General features: G+C 47.0%; 1 protein-coding gene across 2 annotated transcripts in view; it reads right to left on the reverse strand.

The window, feature by feature from the left end:
• The window catches only part of LOC126547642 (acyl-CoA Delta-9 desaturase-like), a 109,269-nt gene that overhangs the window by 79,203 nt on the left and 16,583 nt on the right, over positions 1 to 13,483 (reverse strand). Inside the window, exon 1 of one of the 2 annotated variants that reach the window (XM_050195554.3) lies at positions 11,813 to 12,759. The exons of the other annotated variant lie outside the window; for it this stretch is intronic. The gene's annotated coding sequence lies outside the window, so the exon portion shown is untranslated. Of the gene's footprint in view, positions 1 to 11,812; positions 12,760 to 13,483 lie in introns of those variants that run through there. 2 annotated transcript variants of the gene reach the window in all.

A 13,483-nucleotide genomic window follows, 5' to 3' on the forward strand; every position in this document is an offset into this window, starting at 1 on the left:
GCGTACACCCCACCCCGGCTTGGTTATTCAAGACTGGACGATGCGCTTCCCCGTTCTGTGCCCTCTGTGGTGATATCGCCAACATCGAACATTTCATTTGGATATGCCCGAAGTTCGACACAGAAAGGAAAGCGATGGTCGACAGCCTGCAAAAGAATGGTATTCCGCACAGGATCTTTGAAGACGTCGTTCTCCCCGGAGGGCCCGTGGCAATCAGGAAGAGAACGCAATGACTGTTGATTGCCTTCATGCGAGACACGGGACTCTGACACCTGGGAACACACCCCAGATCTCGAATCACAGGAGGCTCAGGCGGAACGATTGCCGGCTATGTATACCAGGCTAACCCCGTCTGCTGCAACACCACCGCCACCACAACCAGCGGCTTCTTTATTTGGGCACAGAATAAAGCTCAAAACAAAAAGGAATTATCCCGTGAAATGCACTTGTGCGAGATACGGGAATGCTGCAGTGACGCAGAACGGTAAGCACGTAAACAGAAATAAAATACGTCTTCGCAGATGCTCTCGTACGCGAACGCGTATCAAGGCGAACCGAATTTAGGCCACTTCTCACAGGCCTCCGGCGGGGGGAGCACCTGTGTAATGTGGGTTGTCTCGGTATCTGCGGCCTCTTATTTATTTTGGTTCTTCGATATACTGCTTCCAGCTCGTTGAAATGCTATCACGACCGTTGGCGATCACCGTTCCAATTTTGCACCCTCCACGCGTACTCACCGGTGGCGAACGAGTTCAAACTGGCAGCCGCCGAATAAAGAGCAAGAATCATCGCCCGACCTTCCAGTTCGAGGCCCTAAGCATAACACGTTAGCGCCCAGAGAAATGCGCGGAAGCCGCCAAGTTCTCGGTCACTCCCGTGCGTGGGCTGATTTCGCCAAGGTTATACTGCAGCCGCGATAATATCGCTATACAAAGGTGAACTGCATTGCGTTGCTTATGGCCGCGTTAAAGGTAAGAAAAAAAAAAGACGAAAACCCCTCATCGTTCCCGGTCCTTCTCTCCCTTAATTGCTTACAGGCACGTTATTCCGCTACTTGGTCGACTGAATGGACACCAACGAGGTATCCAAAGGGTCCATGCGCTTATTAGCGGCACAGCGTAATGAGGACGCGCCTCTTGCGTGCCGCTTCATTTAACCCCGCGCCCTATTTTTGTTCTCGGCCCATGCCTTGTGCAGCGCGTTTTATTTTTTTCCGAGACCTCTCTCCCTGTTGTTGTAGAAGTAGAAGAAGGAACAACAACGACGTCATTTTTTGCCGAAAGAAGTGTACATCAACGGCAGACGTCCTTACATGTAACCATTCTAGGTTTCTAATCCCGCTTACCTGCACTACCTAAACCCCACTGTTGCGATTAACTCATATGAAACGTAAATTAGTAAGCTTTTATTGATATTTACCTCGGGATAAACATGGTAATAGGCAGTCGTAGCAGTTGCAGTGCGCAACGCAAGCAGAACGGAAGATTTATTAAGTTCCCGCTTTTATGTTCCCCGATCGATGGCTGGAAATCGTCGATCGGCGCAACATGATATACACGTGACACGCACGCAGAACGCGTAGCGCACTTTGGTGCCGCGGCTGTGTAGAGTGCTGGCGGAAAAGGGCGAATTTTCTCCCCGATAGCTGCAGTATCGGAGTCACTGTCGCTGTAGCCGCAGTGATGCCCCGGTGACTCCTTGACGTCATTCTCCGTAAGCGAGTACAAAGGAACGCTTGATAGTTTGCGTATTAGCCTAAGTGAGCCACAACACAAATACGCAGAGGATGTTTCATGCATCGTCAACGCGGTAAATCGGGCACGTTTCTCCCACTTGGTGAAGAAATTGCTTCGACAAAAAAAAAAAAAAAGAAAACTTGAGCAGCAACTGTGCTCGTACAATACATCATTTGGTTCAACGCATATGCTCAGACTGTGCACAAGAGCCGTGCGCCCTCTCCTACATGACATGCTCACCTCGAGATGTCCGTAGACGCTTCCACCAGATCGCATACGGACCACGCGGCTCTAGGGAGCTTTAGCATACCGCTACGGGGCACTATCGTTACATCAGCCTACCCGCTACGGTGGGTCGATGGTTCAGTGGCTATGATGTTCTGCTGCCGAAACCAAGGTCACTGGTTCCGTTCCCGGACTCATTCCGATTGAGGCAGTACGCAAAAATGTCGTGTACCTAGGTTAGGCGAGAGAGAGAGAGAGATAAATGATGTATAGAAAGACAGCGATGCCAATCAGAGGTAGTTCTGGTTGGTTTTCCATCAAGGGGTAAGGGGCAAGAATATAGCAAGACAGAACAGAGAAGCACGAAGGAACGGAAAGTGTGCGCGTAGTTCAGGGATAGCACACTGCATTATCAAAGTCTATCATGTACGCCGGTGGACTTCAGGAACTGGAGCAGCGTCGACATAGCCTCGTACGCGGAAGTCAATTGGAAGAATGTCACTTAGACCTTTGTTCTAATAGTGAACGATTGGAAACATGTTAACAAAACCACGTCTGGCTTGGTCCATCACGGCAACTATTATTATTTACTCGGGGAATTCGTACATACTGTGGCACATCGGTATGCAGTCCATGACGATTGTCAACGTTAATACTTCAGAACGACGAAACGTGTAATAAATTTATCCACCACATCATCACAGATGCATAAATATGGCAATAAGTATACGTGTTTTTTGATCAACCAATTGAGTGTTTGCTAAACAGGCTTTAGAAAGTCGTAGGAAAGAGTGCGTTGCAATTGCATCGCAGTACACGTTAAATCTGACGTGTTACCATATCAAAAACTTTTTTTCGCTAGAAGGAACCCCGTAGGCGACTATGAAAATATACAGCTAACTTCCTGCGTGCGGAGCTATACTGCTATACCGGATTTGTTTACTGGCACATGACCTTCTCTACTTTGGTCAGAAGGGATTATTTGCTGCTTGCGTGGCATATTTGATCCAGCAAAGCAAAATGCCTACAAAACAAACAAACAAACTTACACGTATTGCCAAACGGTTTCCGACTACTTTGGGGACAGAGGCACGCGCCGCTAGGGAGAGCGTATATGCCCCCCCCCCCCCCCCGTTCCGTATTTGGCGCTTTGGCAGCCTTGCGCGTGCTTTCGTGCATGATCAAGATAGTGAAGGCTAGACCTTACTTAGCTTATGGCATTGACAAGTGAGGAAGCACGACAGCGAAAACGACAAGAGAAAACAAAGTTCACCAGGAAACCAAAACCACGAACATGTTTTCTTCGAGCAACCAACAACAAGCCGCATATGCCTTTTACATCTTGGAACACTTGCCAAATGCTCGTGCAACCAAGCATCTTGCACGCACGCTAAGCGCGCGTTACGTCGAAAGTATGCACTTGGCAGAAGGACGGAGTTGCTGGGCGAGGGCTGGTACGCGCCTGCTGGCTCGACACCATATATCTGTCCGGCTAGATTGCTATAGTGTAGGTGAACTGACGGAAAATCCGAGGACACCTAAGCACTTCTTATGCGTTGTGAATGCGATTGAACACCGCTGAGCGGTCCTTCGAGTCATGAACTCCTCGCGGGCAAGCGAGCGTGTTGAGACGATTGGCGCGTTTTGATTTGAGTCGCAGTCAGAACGCAGGCGAAAGATTGCGCGGACAAGGAACGCGCGGATAACACAGGCTTCCGTGAGCGAATGTGATTTGGCGTTGAGCAGATGCCCTAGCTCTCCCCTCACACAACACCTGGCGCGCTACTGGGGCAGTATAGGTCTTCCCTTTCGCCCGCTGTGCTCTGTCGAGGCGCGCTGGTGCCGTGGTGTCTCCGCCAATGGGAACTCCGTCGAGGCGCGTTCGTGACGTGGCGTCGCAGTCAATGGGAATATAGATGCCGGTTTGCTACTACAGTCGCCGCACGCCAGCTTTTTCGCTCAATTAACCATTTGGCGCATTCGCATAAAAAAAAAAAGAAAGGGGGGGGGGATTAAGTGGAGGAAAATTCCTCTGCTTCAGTTCACGAGAATTTCTCGAAGCAATCAGCATGATCAACGCTACGTGCCTTAACGGCTGCGTTCTTATTCATTGGGCTTGCGGAATCCGAAATTACGATGATAACAATAAACGAATACGAGAAGGAAGAGAGGCTCCGTTCTATGTGTACGTCTGTGCGTATATACGTCTTTGCGTGCGTGCGTTAAGCTCGCTTTACCATGTCTGGGGAGTGTGGAGGAAAAAAAAAATGTTCTCGGTGTAACTTCGGACTTTCGCACTCTTTCGTGCCGCCCGCTCCGTGCAAGCAACAGTTTCTCTTCGTGCGATTTCTGACAAATGACAGTGGCATTGTCTCTTGCATTATTATTTTCTAATGAAGCGCATTAGTTTCCAGCGATGAACGCAGATTCAGAGCAATGAAGCGCGACTACGCTGTTTATACACCATGATATATGACGGAGATCGCTGAAGCGGCCGCTGAATACCATTAAGGACAAAAAAAAAAATGCAGGGGGAAAACTTCCGCTCGCGACTCGAACCGTCACGCCAGGTAATTGATATTCCGACGAGCATCACATCGGGCGCTGGCAAGAGGAAGGCGCACGTTCCTTGCGTCGCAAACCATTTCCTCCCTGACCGCCCCCCCCCCCCCCCGCCCCCTTCTCTGTCGGTGTGTTCACATTCACACCTCTTAGCGGGAACGCACAACGCGTCGTTGCGGAGAGGAAAGCACAAGAACCTGCACACCACGAGGAAAATAAACTGCGCAATGACATATATCGGCGTCCAGACTAAACGTTTCTCCGCCGCGGGGCGAGGCAAAGCCCGTCGCTTCGCATTCGGCGAAAGCGGACGAGCGAGTACGTCGGCGGCCGCTACTCGATAATGTGAGAACAAATTTTCGATGATGTCCTGTAGAATGGCGAACACGCTTACAAAGGGCATGCGAGGCGCAATTCATGAACGGCAAGCGCAATCAGTTTATATGTTTAGCTAAAAGAAACATAGCAGAAATCGGAGAAGCAAGAAAAAAAAAATCGCAGCGCACAATTTGCTTGCTGCCACCGCCTCCACCCCCACCAACAAAAAAAAAAAAGAAGAGGAAAACTATTCACCACATAATGTTTCGTAGAACGTTATATAGCCTCAAAGTACGGATAGTGTGCATGAGCTTGAACTTTATTTTTACCCTAGCGTTTAAGTGCGACATTGCGTCATCCACCATTTGTTTCTCTTTCAGTATTCCTTTCTTCATGTAATTCAGCATTTTTTCGAGCAGTTATTATCACTAATAGCTCCTTAACGCATATGGAAGTGAAATGATCGAAGTAGCAGACAGAACATGCTTCCGACCTCTCCGGCTGACTCTAGCTAAATCTGTCGATCTGTGTGCTTGCTGTTCCTGCAGAGGGGCACGGTCAGGCACTCAGCTACACAGAGTTCTATTATACTGTATGCGACAGTTTTTTATGCCTGCCAAATATATTCATGGCTCCAACATCTCTGGACAATGAAAAGGTCTCAGTGAGTTCATGAGAACGTTCCAAACCGGGAAGCAAGAACAAACTTATAAGAGTGAATTCGTGTCCAAGGACAATATACTCGTATCACGATGAGCTAAAGCAAGAGAGGGAAAAATTATTCAAACACTTTGTGCTCACTGCGGGTGAAACAAGACGGGACGCAAAATCAAACGAGAACGCTGGCGTTACATTAAGGTGCCCGATATGCTCCTTCCGTTCCTGGCAAACGTGTACGTGTAATTTTGTTTTTCAGTACTAAGCAACAGCCTTTCGCACGCCAACTTCCAGGTTGCAAGAGCTTTCAAATACAATGCACACACAGCAAGCTCTCGCGAAACCACAGTGTATATAGCAGCAACCACATGCGGGATGCATTTGCAGCGTATCTTCAGGGCCGAACTTTAGCGCGTCTGGCGCGGGATGCTTCCATGACGCGTTCCATGTCGTTTCCGCTATAAGTGAAAACCCCAGTAAATGCAAGCCAGCCCTTGTTTATAAATACTGTAGGAACTGCGCGGCGTCGAAACTGATGCACGCTAATGTCACACCAAAACTACATGATACCTAAATGCAAGGGCCACGCGATTTCCACTCCGACACCGAACAGATAAAGCAATAAAGAGACCAAATTGTGATTGATGGGAAAGCCTTTCCGACACTGGTGCAGGTCTGGAGGAAGGTCCCTCTGAGCGCCCTTCTAAATGTGAAAGTGTGCGCCGGGACGCAACAAGGGGCGAAGCACACCTGCATAACGTCGGCTTGTCTCTGAGGTGGTGGCGGCGTTTCGTTAGAACCCGACCACGTGACGACGTCCATAAGAGTGCGCGTTTCCAGCAGCGCATGCTGCATAAAATAGGACGTGCGCTGCAGCCTTTCCATCGCCACCGGGTCGCGTTACGAGCGAGTAAAAACGGTACGCCGCAGCGGCGGCGGCCAGCCCTTATCGAGGTCGAGTTCAGGGGTAGGCATTCCCCCGCCGCCTCGTTTTCCTGCTCCGGAACAACGCTTCGCGCGGTGGTTCGCGAGTGTCACGTGGTTGCGGCGACAGCCGACTGTAGTACACTGCGCACCTCACCGCGGGAAAAGAGCGCATGCGCGCTTCAACTGTATTACGTACTCGGGACGCGCCCCAGAATCGTCATGATTCGCGCACGGGCGTTTAACTGGACAACGCTGTACAATAAGATCTGGGCTGGTCTTCGCAAAAAAAAATTTATCGCACGGAAGTGCGCTTTGATAAGTTTGCCAGCTGGTGAATGTACGCTGTGCAGCGTGATGGCGGTCAATTAAGGAAAATAGCCATGCGAGAGCAGATGCACCAGCAGTATTAGACAGAGCCCTGGACCTCTATTCGCGAAAATCACTGACGCTGGAATTGTCCGAGAGAGGAAATTCTAGCCAATCTCGATGCGGGATGTAGCAGTGGAGGCGGTCGATCAGTGGCAAAGAACACTTACGAATGAAAACCTTTGTCAATTGAGCCCTTGATTCACACGGTATAGAACACAGCGACGAGATGATAAAGCTTGGCTATGAATGAGGGGAACAAAAAAAGAGAAGACGGAACATGGAAGTTTACCAGAGGGATATGCATGGCCACAATTCACAAAGCTTGTCCGTTCATGTATATAGTTCTCTACTATTGGGCAGTCACCTTCGCTGATTTGTCCAGCATCAAGATTGGCAATAATTTTCTCCCACTAAACATTCTAGTGCTAGAGCTTCTTGTGAATACGGACCGTGGATTGCAGCAGCAGCATTTGTGAATACGGGCCTTATACTGCTATGAACGAAAATTTGTTATGAAAGCTGCGAACAGTGATATAATTTTGTGCGAGTGAATCTACAAAAAGCGGGTGCAGCACAGAGAAGTAACCAAATGAAGTTCGGGGAAAGATATTTTGCCAGTGTCAATCCACCATATATACTCTGTCAGTACAGTGTCTTTTTTTCCCAGTCAAGCTATTAGACATGACTGTAGCATAAGAGCAGGGCTCCGTCAGCAAAGTCGTCTGGACAATTTGGCCAATTGTTGAACATTTCGAGATGTCGTCATACGCCCTAAATATTACTCCCTGTTTGTGGATTACGTGTAGGCGGTTTCACGCAGTACTGAACTAAACACAAAACAAAACAGACTGTGTATTTTTTCAGGGAATCTTGGCTCGTATTCACAAAGCTGCTTGTATCCTATAGCAGTTTGTAAGGCTCGGAAGAAGACCGTCAATATCGATGTAGAATGTAACATTAGCCGAGGCGGCCAGCCAACGACGGAAAGTTGTTTAGAATGACTTCGTGAATTTGGCGCCTTCTTCTCAAAGAAAACTGATCGTATAATATGTTGTCCTCCAAGGGAAGCAACCACCGAATGAACAACGAAATCAAATCACCAAGGAAGGAACAAGGAGACTGTTCTGCGCTGCGACAATTTCCCCCTGTTGCTAGGTTCTCCCGATGCGAGGCCGGCACGCGTGACTAACGACCACACTTTGCGATGCGTTGAAGCAAATCCCTCTTTGCGGGCCAACTTTCACTCGTACTTTGCTAGGGGACCATGAACGTTACTGGCTTCATAATGAAGCACAATGAACGTCATCCTCAATGGAATCGCATCGTTAATGATCGATGGGAGGAGTTGGCAGGTTTGTAGGCCAAATAGCTCGTGTGGTGCCTGTAACGGCCGGAATTGAGCGCTGGATTGTGCCTGCATTCTCTTGTTGTTTCCTTAATACGTGCAATTGAGTCTTGAAATTTCGCAATTTCATTCAGTTAGGCAATTTCCAAACAAAGATTCACGTTAACGCAGTGCTTTGTGACCTACGTGAAATGCAAGTTTCTGCTGATGCAAGAACGAACAGTGCAACGAATAAGAACGTTGGCAAGGACAATAAGTTTCTTTTTGCAGTCAAAACATATAGTGACGAGTGAACTTCAGCTGAGAATCGAACCTTGAACTTCAAAGAAGGACTCTAATAAGAATGACGATTATGAGGTTGCGTGCTCTCCAAGCTTTCATTGTAAGCGCAATGCAGCAGTCGGATACCTTTGGGACACTCATGCTGGAACATGAGGGCATCAGATACTAATTCGAACAAGTATACTATGTCAAGGGAAATAGTCTTTGATGTAATAATGCTAGGTTCGCCAAAAATATTTATCAAGTTATCTGAAAACTTTCCCCACAATTTAACCTTCTAACGCTTTATTAATTTATTATGATCGTCTTGCTACTGATCTTCAACTATAATGCAGCAAAAATGTGACAGTGTGAGAGGGGCATTGTGAGGTTCCTCTGCCACAAATTTTTTAGACACGTGGACGACCACCTTGATTGTTGGAACTATAGCGTGACATTTTTCAGCAAAAGCATATTGCTCCAGTCATAATAAACTTACTCACACTTAGCCTGTAATAGCCTAAAATTCATGTTTAGGTTCCTCTAATTGTCGAAATCGGGCAGTTGTGCGTTTTGTACGTGAATGGCCGGGGCGCGAAAGGTGTTGACCGTGCACGTGGTCCTGTCGGCGCGCGTACACGCTTTCAACGCCTCTTCCGTTCCTGTTCCTTCCTTCTCTCTGCCATCTATCTATTTCATTGTTCCCCTGCACCAACGAATCGCAGCCAACCAGATGCTTTTCTAATTAACACCCCGGCCTTATCACTTTTTTTTGCTCTATTTCTCCCTCTCAGATACAAGGACTCATTATGCGCGTGCCTAAACACATTACTCATTTGCGAACGTATGCTGCATATTGCGACTCTTCCTACGTGACAAGGAATAGCCGGCTTCATCCTCTGGTGCCGACATCTATGTATATACTACCGAAAAAAAAAAGAATGAAGAAAATAAGACCGAAGACGTTACGTAATATTTCTTTTTGTGCGCGCGACAGCGATTGCGAAGTTTCAAGAGGCCGCCTGATGTTCCGTTAATGGCTTCGAAAGGGCGGGCACGCAACGCGTGAGAGTGTGTTTTATGACACCAAAACATCTCCTTCTTTTTTCCTCTTTCTCTCCCACTTTTTTTTTTCCTTTTTCACGAGGCTGCGATATCGGAAAGTGTTAACGCGGAAACCAGGAACACGTAGGCGCTGTGGGGTGGCCCTTTATGGCGACTTCTAAGCGTGATTTACGTTGTCAGTTTGACAACCATACTGGCAGTTTCCACGGCTATAAAAAAAAAAAAAAAGAAAGACTGCGTGCCTGTGGGCTGCGGTTTAATATCTGGGTTTCATGCCTGTGTCACGCTTCATATCTCACAACCTTGCCACAGTACGCGAGAAAGGTCATAACGGCTCGGTTATTGTTTATGTCGCCCTCCTTGTGAGATACAATTACTGCAAACTATCCCAGAAATTTGAACGTGGCAGCACATTGGGTATGCCGAATCCATGTGCATGTATACAGACAGAAACAATCAAGGAAACAAGAAAGGCTGCCTGCGTAGAAAGTGCGCTGCGTTGGCGTATAAGGAAAATGCGTTCGCTCGTTCGGAGATCACTCAAGATTAGCTTAGTGACTCCGCGCAGCTTATTCATTTTTTTCTGTCAGTATGGGCCCGAATCGTATAATATCGCACGCTTGCCTTATGCCGACTATTCAAGCTGGCATACTTAATGATCCCTGCAGCTCTTCCTTTACCCGAAAGTCTGAATCGCGTGCGTGGCGCTGTCCTGTGTTGAGTTAGTAGTGACGCGCTTTCTCAAAACCTGCGGCGACATTTGCTCTTGTTTATTGTCATGGGTCTACCCAATTCACCAGTAGCTAAATTGTGTAACACGGTGACTGAAGTGGCCGAAGAAGCAGCTTCTTCGGCCGCTTCAGTCACCCCCTCGAAGAAGGGACCGAGCCGATCTCGAAACGTCGGGACCATCTTAAGCAGTTCTCGTTTGTAATACTTCCTACGCAGCCAGACATCTTTGACGAAAATGTTTACCTTTAAGATGTATGTATGTATGTATGTATGTATGTATGTATGTATGTATGTATGTATGTATGTATGTATGTATGTATGTATGTATGTATGAATGAATGAATGAATGAATGAATGAATGAATGAATGAATGAATGAATGAATGAATGAATGAGATAGAAAGATAGAGAGCGAGAGATAAACAGGGTGGGAAAAGCAGGGAGGTTAACCGGAGAATATTCTGGTTTTATACGCTGCAATGGGGGAAGGGGAATGAAAGAGGGAAAGAATAGGCGGGGGAAAGCAGAGGTAAGAAAAAATAAATAGAGGAGGTTGAGAATGTCCGTGAGGACGACTCTCTCTAATAGACCACTCGCACGCAAAAGTTTCAAGTGCCTTGACTGTCTTGTGGTGCGACGACTGTATACTTCGGCGTTCCAGGACTGTCTGCTTCGAAAGCGGCCGGTTGTCAAAACGTGCCAGCGAGGACGAATTAATTAATAAATTAATTTCTTTGTGCGTCAGGCACGGCAGAAGTCACTTATAAAAATGTATTCCTTCCGATGTCTCGCGTGCGACATTTGTATCGGCACTATAGTTGGCAACTATAAGGTTATAAAACGCAAATAGGTATCACATTTTATTATATATATATATATATATATATATATATATATATATATATATATATATATATATATATATATATATATATATATATATATATATATATATATATATATATACATATATATATATATATATATATATATACACACAGCATCACATGCTTCCCGAGATAGAACAGATGAGCTTTTGCGAGACATAAGAGCTTTCCATGTGGCAAGTTACTTGAACGATCCTTTAAAAATACCACGCTTTTGTTGCTGGTATTATTTATAGGATCACTTAAAGTAACTAACCATGCAGTATTGCTTTACCACAATGCATTATAGCTTGCACTAGACAAGAGCATCCAGCGACATCTACATATAAAAACGTTGCTTAGACCTTGACCGGATCCGATGAAGTCGCGTTTCATTGGAAAGTATTAACGGCAAGCTCTCGCTCAAACGAAGAGCCCTATAAAGAGGGCCATAATAACTTGCGTAACAAGAGCGTTTAATTTCTGACAATCGACGACATTATTGTGAAATGCGGGTGACCTGCACTTTACGGGAGCCAAAATCCATCGGCATGAAGCTAGCAGGCTTCACTTACGCATGAGTGACTGTTCGACAAATGTATCACACACTCAAACGTCGAACGGCCACTTTACACTCGCGACTATTCCCATAGGCTACAAATTCTTCGGCAGCGAGAGTACGGCGGTTTCGACGCCGAAACAACGCACGAGCTTTGATGCGCAGGCGAGCGTCAGAAGCGTGCAGCTCACCTGTTTTGGTATCCGATTTTCTGGAAGAAGCGGATGGATTACGTGAGAGCGACGATGCCTGTAGTTACGTTATTCCAAAATCAGACGATTCCTCTGGCTTTTTTCCTCTAAAGCCTTCGGTGAATGGACTGCGCGCACAATGATGTTATAAACTCGGCTCTGTCTCTCCTCCCTGGTTGATGCGTGCGCGTGCGCTCGAGTGGGACCGATATGCTGTGGGCGGCGAAATTTCTCGTTCTGGCGGTGACTGGAGATGGGCGGCTGTTTAAATATATACGATTTTTAAGAGGAAACGAGATGCGCTCGCGCAGGCGCGCGCGTATGACACCGAATCTGCGCGTTGCGGCGCCCACAGATTTCTCATTTTCTCCCTTTCCTTCTCCTTTTCTTTATTTGGCTGTTCTTTTTTCTTTTCTTTCGATCACGAAGCTTGCGGTGTTGTGCTCTTCGGACACCAGCCGTGGGAACAAGTACCGCTAGGCGCGATCGCCGCCTTGGAGGAGGTACCGAGAACCTCTCCCTCTCCAGCGGCTGCTATCGCGTCAGGCACTTTTCCTCTCCCCTGTGTCTCTCGTCCTTCGCCGCATATCTTCCCTCTCCCAACACAGTAACGCCTTCATTAACGCCTCCGGTGCGCGTCCGTATCTTGCATGCGTTCAATTCTCGCTGGTCAACGGCACGGAAGCTTTGTCGTTCGTGCGAATTGCGTGTACTCGCGCGTATCGCGGGTCTCCCCTTCATTCTTTTCTACTTCTATACTTCTTTCCTCGCTGGCGCACGGTAAAGCTCACGGAGTTTCTGTGAATCACACGTCTATTACAGTTATCTGCGGCATATACTCTGCGCAGACGGCCAAGAGCACATCCACCAGAGTTGCTGAGTGGGGCCGCATACAGTCCAACTGCACGCCGCAGAGCGGACATCTCAGTAATTCCACGTCTTTTAACTCATCCGAGTGGTGAGAGTTGGACCATATTTCCCCTATTGAAGTAACCGAGTCGATCCATTCCGCTCCTCCAATTCCAACAGATTTACCCTTCCCCCTTTCAATAAAGTTTATCACCACCACCACCACCAACAGATGAAACGGCTTCTCTATAATTGTTCGCCCTTGTGTGCCTAGTAACTATGCGAACACATTTTTGAAGTCTTGACACCATTACAAATAACGTTACATACTATTTTTATGTTCGCGTATGGGCTGCTATTTTGTCACATTGTTGACTAAAACAAAAGCGAAACGCATTGACATGTCTTGCGGGACGATCTTTGTTTCACGTTTACTGGCATATCAACGAGCACCATTATTTATCCAGCACGTCTTTTTGATCGCCTGTTATCACGCCTTCTGGGTAATTGACAGTGTTAGGAAAAAAAAAATAAAACACGGGGCGCGTTCCCTACTCGTCCGTAGACTCGTACACAGGGCGACTGTTTGCGAAGTACTTTTAGGCCTCTATCCTTTTGTGATAGGTAAAGTATACTCTTGCTAAATCGATTCATGCTTGTGGGCTAAAAGTTGCTGCTTTTAAATGCACTTAAACTATACCTTGTAACGCAGAAAAGTTTCCGGGTCTTTAGAATTTGTATAGGACACCATGTTGTAATACCACGGTGGAGAAAATCGCCTATACGTAGATACTGAAAGAGCCGGTATTGAGTAAAAATTTA

This window comes from Dermacentor andersoni, chromosome 1, assembly GCF_023375885.2.
Source record: "Dermacentor andersoni chromosome 1, qqDerAnde1_hic_scaffold, whole genome shotgun sequence".
NCBI lineage: Eukaryota > Metazoa > Arthropoda > Arachnida > Ixodida > Ixodidae > Dermacentor > Dermacentor andersoni.